Source organism: Hemicordylus capensis, chromosome 4 (assembly GCF_027244095.1).
Source record: "Hemicordylus capensis ecotype Gifberg chromosome 4, rHemCap1.1.pri, whole genome shotgun sequence".
In the NCBI taxonomy this organism is placed as follows: Eukaryota; Metazoa; Chordata; class Lepidosauria; order Squamata; family Cordylidae; genus Hemicordylus; species Hemicordylus capensis.
Genome location: NC_069660.1, coordinates 309,138,636 through 309,149,755, shown reverse-complemented (window position 1 = coordinate 309,149,755; position 11,120 = coordinate 309,138,636).

Here is an 11,120-nt window from a genome sequence, read left to right as displayed (position 1 = left end):
AAAAACAGCTGGATGGCCTAATTGAGCAGGCCTGACTTAGGTCCTTCTTTGACTGCTAGTAGTCAGCTGCATCAATATCATTGTCCTTGTTCTAGGTGAGTTCAGTCACTCGGTATTTTATTTTATTTTATTTATCTAACTAATTAATTTCTATACCGCCCCAAACTTGCGTCTCTGCAAGAAATGTTCAAGGACCCTGCAATTCCTGCTTCATTCACAGGCATAGTTTTGGGGAGGGGGAGAATCCCTCTTAAAATGCCCAATATAGGTAGGTGAAAACTTGTCATGTTACAAGTGCTCAGATTTCATACTGCTTGGCATGAATGTAGAGTGGGAAAAAGGAATCCAAACAGTTTTGATGTTTTTAGAATCAAACAATGGCTGCCTGCAAAGTTTAGAAGCTAATTTAACAAACTGCAAGAAAGAGAACTCATGTTTTGGCATACTTTTTTGTAGTGTATCCTGCAGAATACTTGTGAGATCATACAATATCAAAAAAGAACTTGGAACATTATGGAAATTGCTCCGAATCATAGCCCCATATGTGCAAAAGGGAAGTTGAGTGTTTTGTGATGGAACAGAATTTTATTGGGTGGAGTACTGCTGTTTTGGAGAATGCTTCCCTCCCCTGAAAGAACACCCTTCTCACTGCAAAGGAACCTCATAAAAACTTGTTACAACCTTGTGGTATAGGCTAGGGCCGTAGTGGATTGCGTTTAGCTATCACTTTGTTCCTTCTGACATGTTGGCTCAAGTGTCATTCATTAGAAATTTTCAAAAAGCTGTTCCTCTTCAAAACACCCTCTAAAAACACCCTCCCACCCTTCAAAACACCCTCCCACCCATTATGATGATCAGAATTCTGCATATGAAAGCCACAGGTGTTGAAGACAAATAGGCTAACCGGCACCTTAGTGCCAACAAATGGCTCAGATGGCAAGTATCCTAAAAATACAAATAATAAAGCAGTAGCTAAAGCAGCTTGCAGATAAAAACCATCCTGTTACTATTAATTAAAAGCCCAAGAAAATGAAAATAAAGGTCCCAATAAAGGTAAAGTGTGCCATCAAGTCGATTTTGACTCCTGGTGCCCACAGAGCCCTGTGGTTTTCTTTGGAAGAATACAGGAGGGGTTTACCATTGCCTCCTGCACATTATGAGATGATGCCTTTCAGCATCGTCCTATATCGCAGCTGTCTGATATAGTACCAGTGGGGATTCGAACGAGCAACCTTCTACTTGTTAGTCAAGCATTTCCGCGCTGCCCCACTTAAGGTGACAAAGGTCCCAATGCCTGAAGCATATTAACCAGGCAACCACCAGGCAGGTAGTACCTTGGAGTACCAGGTACTTAGTACCAGACAAGCAGCTCGCTGAAGAGCTAGGGCTTTTTGTGCTCTTTCTCCAGTTGCTACTTGCCTAAGTTCCAAAGGTGGGGACATCCGGAGATCAAGATCTTAATAGATGCGTGTGGAAGTAAACAGTCTATTAGATTCCCAGGTCTTGAGTCTGATAGGGACTTTATAGGTCAAAACTTGGATTTCTTTTTTTCCAGAACTATGAATATAGGTCAAAACTGGGAAACTTTGAATTTTGCCTGGGAATACATGAGGAAGCTAGTTAAGCTATTTTAAGACATGTTCCAAGAGATTCAGTCACCATTAGTTACCATAATGTGCATGTAAGATGCCAGATACATATATTTGTATACAGTGAGTGCATGTGCTGCCAAATGGCTCCAGTTGTTCTTATGGAATAGGGCTCCTTTTATGAGAAGTTTGGTTTGTGTGGCAAAGTAGCACTTCAGGTATTTTGCACTGACCAGGGGTCCCTGAGAACCCAGAAGTGAGTTACCCCTGTCCAGGGGCAAAGATACTCTTAGAAGCCATTATGATGCTCTAGTATGACTTCATATATGTTACTTCCTCTTCATCCTGCCAAGTTTCTGACTCAGATTCAGCTATAGTTCTGCAATATGCCTTCTATCTTAAAAGACAAACCTCTTTAAGCATACAAGAAATGGCTGATGGGTTCTACAAGGATGACTGCTTACGTGTGGGGTGGGGGGCAGGGGGGGGCTTCTTGTAAATATTCTTAGCTTTGAGTGTCTTTATATTTCGGTAGTTTAATGCTTAAACTTCAGTGTGTAATGTTACAATTGGGGGGGGCTCCTTAACCCATTAGTGATGTAGAGGGCTCCATACTGGGCATGACATAATTGGATAGAGCTAGAACGGGGATGTGCATATTGGAACTGATTTCTATCTAATGTTCTTTTTCTCTTTCCTTCTCCTTCTCCCCTTCAAGCACTCCTTAAACTTTTGACCATGGACTGTATTTCCTTGTTAAAATTAGGGATGCCATACTTGAGTTTCTTTACATTATTTCTCATTAGGAAGATGACACAATAAGCCACACTAACTGTGAGGAAAAATAGATTATAAGTAAGTGCTGGAAAAAGGCTGTACTTATTGCATCTTAAATTCTGCATCTTAAAAATATGAATACAGGAGAACCTTGATATTTGTGGATTTGCATAGCTGTGGCCGGGTAATAGACACCTGACCTCAGTATATGCCTGGTAAAAAAATCCATGTTCAACCCACATATCTGCAAGCCGGGGGTGGCTCGTTTTGTGGCTCGTTTTACAAAAAGGGGGGACACACGACTTCTGGCTGATTTTCAGCCGATGTTTTACTCTTGGGGGAACTGCATGACTGCTGGGGACTCGCGGAGCATGGTAGGGCATTACACCATGCTTTTTTTCATGTTTTGGGGCCGTAACTCCACCCACCCAAACCTAAGCCCTGCGATGCCATTGCTCCAATTACTCAGTATTCGTGGTTTCAGTATCCACGGCACTGGCTGGGAACGGAACTCCTGTGAATACTGAGGTTTACTTTTACAGTACAACTTGCTATTATGGAAAAAATAAAATAAAGTAATAGGCAATTCACATAGTCCTGAGGTATATGATTGGCATAGAGTGTGGGAGCAGGTCTTGTTTATGCACCGTTCGTTACATGTCATATGCATGTGCACCCCATTTACGTGTTGTTTTTTTTGCCACAAAGAAAGAGGGGTGGGTAGTTTGTGTGTGAAGGTGAGCCCCTATATACATACACGGACATTTTATTTACATAGAATTTGGTAATAAAATGGCATTTTCTACTTGACAGGGATGGAGTCTAAATCTTGCTCGTATCTACATACATACATGTATATTTGGACCAATCTTAAGGTGACTTAAATATAGTCAAAAGTAGTTTGAGGGACCTGTTTAGAGAGCCTCATAACATTTGACTCAACCTCCTTTCCCAGCAGTTCTAGAGTCTTTTCCTTTTCCTTAGAGCTGACTCTCAGAAGTATGAAATGACTTAGGGTTCAGTCTCGTTCAAGGAGCCTTCCTAATAGCTAGTGGATGGCTTAAGTAGCTGTGACATGTGGCCTGATGCAGATGCAAGGCAAAAGATGCTGTGTAAATGTATTGTAGAGGTGCCATTTTGCAGCTAGATTGAGGGGAGAGTTAATTTTTTTTTCTTATCTGTTTTGCAGGTTGCTGACTTGGTGGTGGATACCATGAGTGCCCCTTTTGAAAGTTTCAGTAGAAGACACTTAAGTATCAAGCCTTCTGGAACAAGTAATTGTTCCAGAATGTTGGTAGGTTAAAAGGGTGGTTATCTAGGGGTCATGTGGCCACCTAATGGTGCAGCGGGGAAGCAACCTGCCTAGAGAGCAGGAGACTGTTGGTTCTAATCCCCGCTGGTGTGTTTCCACAGAATATGGAAAACTTCTATATCAGGCAGCAGTGATATAGGAAGGTGATGAAAGTCATCATCTCATAGTGTGCAGGAGAAGGCAATGGTAAAACACTCCTGTATTCTTCCAAGAAAACCACATGGCTCTGTGGTCGCCAGAAGTCGATGCTGACTCAATGGCACAACGTTTCCTTTCCTGTGTAGGAGCCACTTGGAATTATCTGGAGGAATGTTTGTTTGCTTAGCAAATTTATTGACCACCTGACTACCTTAGACTCAAGGTGGTTTACATAAATTAAAACAATAACAAAGATAAGAGAAAAAGTGGGGGAAGCAAGAAAAGGGGGAAAAGAAAGAAACCCCCACTCCCACATGTTAAAAACTAAAAGCCTGGCAAAATAGGCACTTCTTAAAGGAGAGAAGAGAGGGGCATTACAAATCTCAGGAGGCAGAGTGTTCCATAAGGAGGGGGCTTCCACAGAGAAGGCCCTCCCAAGACCCTGGGCCCCACATACCTCCCCTGGGCCCGGAACCCTGAAAAGGCCCACCTGAGATGACCTTACAGTGCGGGTCGAAGTTGGACGGGAATGTTACTGTGTTCTTTTCTCTGTAAGTACTATGGATACAGTAGGGCAAAAAAGAGAACCTGTGGAATTCTCTAGTCAGAGTTGGGACACCTCCCTTGAAAATAACATACAGAAGTTTACATGAGGAAAGAACAGTCTGGAGTATATGAAGTTACCTTATCCTGAGTCTGTGCATTGGTCTGTCTATCCCGGTACAGACATCCCTCGCCAACTGCGAGGGTTCTATTCTGGCAAAACCTTGCTGTTGGCAGATTTGTGGTTGGTGGGGTATTAAAGTCTATGGGAAACGGGGTTAGGGGAATCATGACTGCAAACAACCCTAAAAATAAAGAAAAAAATTCCAAGAAATGCTAAAATATCCTGTAATATCACCAAGCGTCAACAAGAATGAGCAGATCGAACCTAGGGGTGAGCCCGGACCGGTCCGGAGGACATTTTGAAGGCCTCCGAACCAGTCCGGACTTGAGGGCGGTCTGGCACTGCTGTGGGGGGGCTCTTTAAGGGCGGGGGAGGGTGTACTTACCCCCCCCCCGCCGCGTTTCCCCTGCCGGCGCCTTCGTTTAGTAAAGCTTTTGGGGCGGCAGGATACCTCCCTGCCGCCCCTTGCCCCAGTCGTCGGCAAAACACTTAATAAAGGCTTTTGTGCATGTGTGCGTATGCGCAAAAGGCTTTGTGAAGCCTTTTGCCGACGACTGGGACAAGGGGCGGCAGGGAGGTATCCTGCCGCCCCAAAAGCTTTACTAAACGAAGGCGCCGGCAGGGGAAACGCGGCGGGGGGGGGGGTAAGTACACCCTCCCCCGCCCTTAAAGAGCCCCCCCACAGCAGTGCCAGACCGTGGTTCCGTGCAGATCCCTAGTCAAACCTCTGGGGGAAAAATTAACACACACACCCCAAAAAACCCCCACTCAAAAACATTGTGAATTGGCAAGAGACAGCAAGGGTCACCAAGAGGAATGAGCAAATTGAACCTCTGGAACCCCCCCCCCCAAAAAAAAATCTCTAGGAAACCACCACCCCCATCACAAAAAAAAATCCTCTCCAACCACGGATACGTGGGTTTTAGTTGGCAAGACCTGTCACGATTTTCCACTCACATATATTCAAAACCATGGTTGGTAAAACTGTGGTTGGCAAGGGATGACTGTACCGTTTGTTCCAAAAGGCCCCCCAGGGTCTCATACAGAAGTCTTGCCTAGCCCCCCCCCCACTACGAATATTGATATACCACTCTTTAACCAGAGTTCTCAAAGCTGTTTACATAGAAAAATTAACAATACACAAATAAGATGGTCTCCTGTCCCCAAAGGGTTCACAGGCTAAAAAGAAACATCAGGTAGATACCAGCAACTGCCACTGGAGGGATGCTGTGCTGGCGTTGGATAGGGCCAGTTGCTCTCCCTCTGCTAAATAGAAGAGAATCACCTCTTGAAAAGGTGTCTCTCTGCTCAATTAGCAGATCTCCTTTTAACTGAAGATGCCAGGAATGGAATCCGGGACTTTTTGCGGGCAGATCACACCCTCTGTAGCAGAGCAGTGACCTTTCCTCCCACTAAATGATAATCCTAAGAGTTTTATAGCTTTTAACTTCCTGAAAGAGTCAGTGTCGAGATTAGAGTGTCTGATTTCTACTAGGGAAGTTAGAACTCAGATCCATACCCACCCATAAGAAGAGCACTGCTGGATCAGACTAAGGGTATCTAGTTCTGCACCTTGTTTCCTGGTCTTGTGGTAGCAAGTCTGAATTGTTCCCTTTGTTAAGCAGGATCGGTACTGGTTTCTATTTGAATGAGAGACTACATGTGAGCACTGTAAGATATTCTCCTAAGTGGGTGGGGCTGCTCTGGGAAGAATATCTGCATACTTGAATGCAGGTGGTCTCAGATTCCCTCCCTGGCTTCTCCAAGATAGGGCTGAGAGAGACTCCTGCCTCTAACCTTGGAGAAGCCGCTGCCAGTCTGTGTAGACAATACTGAGCTAGATGGACCAATGGTCTCACTCGATATAAGACCACTTCCTATGTTCCCATAGTAGTCCACCAGATGCCTCCATGCAGCTCTGTCCTCTCAGTCATATCTACTTCACAGGGTAGTTTTACAAGCATAAGATCAAAGTGAGTGTATTTAAACAGTTGAACAGGAATAGTCAGAGCAGCTTTTTAAAAAGGTGGGGAGGGGGCGGAATATAACCAGTATTGTTCTTTGGTTTTCATAGTACAGAACTTTCAATTTTTTAAAAAAAAGTTAGTTAAAAAAACACTGTAGTAAACTCCATGTTACATTCTGCAGCTGTACTAGTATTTTAAGACCTCTTTGGCAAAATATAATCAACAGGATAATTGTGCACATGCACAACATACCCTGACTACTTCCTGTTGGGATTTTATCAGCACAGGTTATTCAATGGCATTTGGGATCCCTTAAGAAAATGCAGGAAATGCCCTGTTTGTGTTTCCACATTTGTATTTAAGTTATATGCCTTTTAAGCTTTTGAAATTTTGTCTGGTAGCTAACAGAATAAAGCCTTGATTGAAATTTTGCATAAGTAGGATGAATGCCTGCTGTGTAAAGCCAGAAACAGATGATCGTGACACTATCCCTCCTTGGAAGTAGCTGTCTTAATTGAAGCCAGCAAGATTTTAATTGGTGTGCTTGGGCATAATGACGTTCCCAGCATCTTTTGTCGTGTTAATGGCCTCTCGTAGATGAATATGTATTGATCTCTTCAGAACTTGCATAGAAGCAGTCTTTGATGCTGAATTACTGGAACTCAATTTTCCAGCTTTGATTAACATGGCTGCTGAAGGCCTGCTTCCTTGCTTGTTGACCCAGAGTTTAAGAGATGCTCTTCAGCTGCAGCTCAGATCAGTAGCCAGTAGCTCAAAAGTGGCTGACTCATCTCTTCCTAAAACAGTTTGAATACAAATGCCTTTTTGGTGGAATCACACTAATTTACTGTCATCAGCACCCTTTGCGTGCTATTCTTTTTACTGGCAAACTGTTGAACCCATGAAAGGAAAGATGAGTAAGTGAGAGACCACACTGCAAAAGACACTGCTCTTTACTGCCTCAGAGCCCTAAAGCTTGGACAGGTGGGACATAGGTAGAAATCAGCTTTCCAAATTTCTGCACAAAGCTTGCACATCAGCTGCCATTAAGTACAACCACTAATGATCCATCTCGCCAACTTTTTTTTTGTCAGCAAACATCTTCCTTTTTTAAGTATTGAAGGCAGGCTATAACTAGGGACTAGGTTGGGATAATGTTGATCAGGGACAACATTCTGTATTATCTTGACTATTACCTGCTGTATTCCTCTGAAGTGTTGTTATTTTATTTTATTATTAGTTTTACATTTTATATCCCGCTCTTCCTCCAAGGAGCCCAGTGCGGTGTACTACATACTTAAGTTTCTCTTCATAACAACCCTGTGAGGTAGGTTAGGCTGATAGAGAAATGACTGGCCCAGAGTCACTCAGCTAGGTTTATGGCTGAATGGGGATTTGAACTCGGGTCTCCCCAGTCCTAGTCCAGCACTCTAACCACTATGCCACACTGGCTCATGCCAGGGATGTACAAACAAACTTCTTTGTGAGTTGTTGGGCTCAATTATAAAGTTGACAGCATCTAAAAGTAAATGAAGTGCATGCACTTAGGCATAACATTTAGATTTAAAATGCAAATATTTATATTTGTATGTATAAGAGATGCAACTTTAAAGTAAGAGATAACTCTGTTTCTTTTAACTTGGTTAGATTTTTATTTTCTTCACAAGTGAAATTATGGAACTGTGGCTGCTAGCTCACCTTGATTAGAATTTGGCAGAGTTTCTAGTGCCTATATAAAATTGCCTTTAGGCCAGATATGCTTGGTGGGCTACCTGTTGGCCATTCCTAATCAGCTCTTTGGACAGAAAACTGTGGGGTTTTTTACACAACTTTCTGTAGGTATCTGAATAATATCAGGCAGAAAGATTGCTTTTTCATGTAACATGTTTACCTCCCTTCCCAAGAGAGCTGCTTCTCTCTAGCAGGGAGATTGTTGGAGATAGCAATAGGACTTACATTTATATACCGCTCTATAGCTGGAAGCTCTCTAAGCAGTTTACAATGATTTAGCATATTGCCCCCCAACATTCTGGGTACTCAGAGATGGCCTAGTTAATATCATAAATGCATCACTGAGGGAGGGTAGAGTGCCCCCTTATTTGAAGGAGGCATTGGTTAGACCGCTCCTAAATAAGCCTTCTCTGGCTCTCTTAGCGATGGACAGTTACAGGCCAATCTCCAATCTCCCGTGTTTGGGCAAGGTGATTGAGAGGGTGGTGGCCGACCAGCCACAGGCAGTCTTGGAGGAAACTGATTATCTAGACCCATTTCAAACTGGCTTTAGACCTGGCTATGGGGTCGAGACAGCCTTGGTTGGCCTGACGGATGACCTTTACCGGGGAATCGACAGAGGGAGTGTGACTCTGCTGGCTCTTCTGGATCTCTCGGTGGCGTTCGATGCCATTGACCATGGTATCCTTCTGGATCACCTGGGGGAGTAGGGGATAGGGGGCACTGCTTTTCAGTGGTTCCGCTCCTATCTCTCGGGTAGATTCCAGATGGTGGAGCTTGATGACAGTTGCTCCTCAAAACGGGAGCTGTTATATGGAGTCCCCCAGGGCTCCATTCTGTTACCAATGCTTTTTAATATCTACATGAAACCGCTGGGTGAGGTCAGCAGGAGATTTGGTGCTGGGTGTTATCAGTGTGCAGATGACACTCAAATCTACTTTTCATTTTCATCTTCAGGAAATGGCACTCATTCTCTAAATGCCTGCCTACAGGCAGTAATGGGCTGGATGAGGGATAACAAATTGAAGCTGAATCCAAGCAAGACGGAGGTGCTCGTTGTGGGGGCTCAGAATCTGAGGGGTGAGTTAGATCTTCCTATGCTGGATGGGGTTACACTGCCCCAGAAGGAGCAGGTGTGCAGCTTGGGAGTACTTCTGGACCCAGGCCTCACCCTGGTATCTCAGGTGGAGGCTATAGCCAGGAGTGCTTTCTATCAGCTTCGACTGATTAGACAACTGCACCCATTCCTTGAAGAGGATGACCTCAAAACAGTGGTGTATCAGCTGGTAACCTCCCAGCTCGACTACTTCAATGCACTGGCTGCCGAAATGTTTCTGGGCTGGTTACAAAGTGCTGGTTATTACCTTTAAAGCCCTGAACAGCTTAGGTTGAGTTATCTAAGAGAGCGCCTTCTTGTAAATGATCCCCACCGCACGTTAAGGTCATCTGAGGAGGTCCATTTCCAGTTGCCACCGGTTCATCTGGTGGCGACGCAGAGGTGGGCCTTTTCTGTAGCTGCTCCTGGGCTGTGGAATGCACTCCCGGCAGAAATTCGTAATTTGAGATCATTGCTGTCCTACAGGAGAGCCCTTAAAATCTGTTTGGCCTGCCTTCCAGGGTTTTAAATGATTGACTGTTTTAAATTTTTTTAAATTATTGCTCTGATTTCCAGGGTTTTTAGTTGTTTAATTGGTTTAATTGTGTTTTAATAGTTTGATTTTAATTAACTTTTTAAAATTGTTTTTATCGCACTGTAAACCACCCTGAGCCATTTTGAAAGGGCGGTAAACAAATCTAATAAAGAAATAATGAATAAAATAAATAAATTTGTCAATCTAAAGCAAAATGTCTATTATGGAAACTTTTCTGTGATCCAGAACTTTTTTAAAATTGACACACCTTTTCTTTATTGTGGCCAGTTCCCATAACACTTTTACAAAATGAGTGTTCCCAACAAGCTACTAATGAACACAGGTGCTAATTAGTCTGATATGAATAGGAACTAGCAGTCTATGCCACTGCCGCAGAAGAGGCTGAATTTAATTATTAAAGAAAAAGTTAACAACATTGGCTTACATGATGTGTTACATCTCTGTAATGCTCTGCTCTGCCCCAGGGCTGTTGTAGACTCGTAAGCAGCCCCAGTGTGGTTCAGTGTCGGCGGTTGTACAAAACTGCAGCAGTACTACTTGTACAACAACTAGTTCTGAACAGTGTCGGGCTGCTAATGAGCTTGCAGCAGGCCCTAGGTGGAGTGTTGCAGAGACGTAATACTGCGCATCATGTAAGCCACTATAACAAGTAAAATCATACTACCAAGTCTTATACCTATAAGCATTACTAGTAAAACAGCTTGCAGTTTGAAAGCATGTTAATGTGTTGCGGTGACTCTAGTCTTTTCTTAGCTCTGAGGTCTCATGACCTATGCTGTCCAATGGGAGAGTTTTTTCTGGGAAAGTAATAAAAATTTTCAGGGATTTGTTTTTTTGGTGGGCGATGTAGTCTGGGCAAGGTTTGGAACCTACTTTCGAAAACGGCATATCTCTAGCTTTTGTTGTTTGGTCTGGGAGTTTAATGTTGGGTGAGGTCCAAGTAGCTTAATGTTTTCTATTATAGACATTTATCCAAATTTTTATTTTATACCCATTTTCTGTTAAAACCAAAATATGCTACTGTGGAATCACTCCGTATATCCCTTCAAGACCTTGCCCCCGGTCTCACTTGTGTTTCCATTACTGCTCCCCTCCTTTGGCTTCCTGCGGGATAAGCTGTTCAGCTGCATTTCTTCTTACTTTCCGGTGCCAGCTTTGTTTTGCTTCCTTAGCTGCTTGTTCAGCTCTTCTTTACCCATCTCTCATCTTCATTTGGGAAAACAAAATACACATCAAAGATGTTTTTCTCCAGCTACTGGGCTGATTTCTTGCTGGTTGGAAAAAACC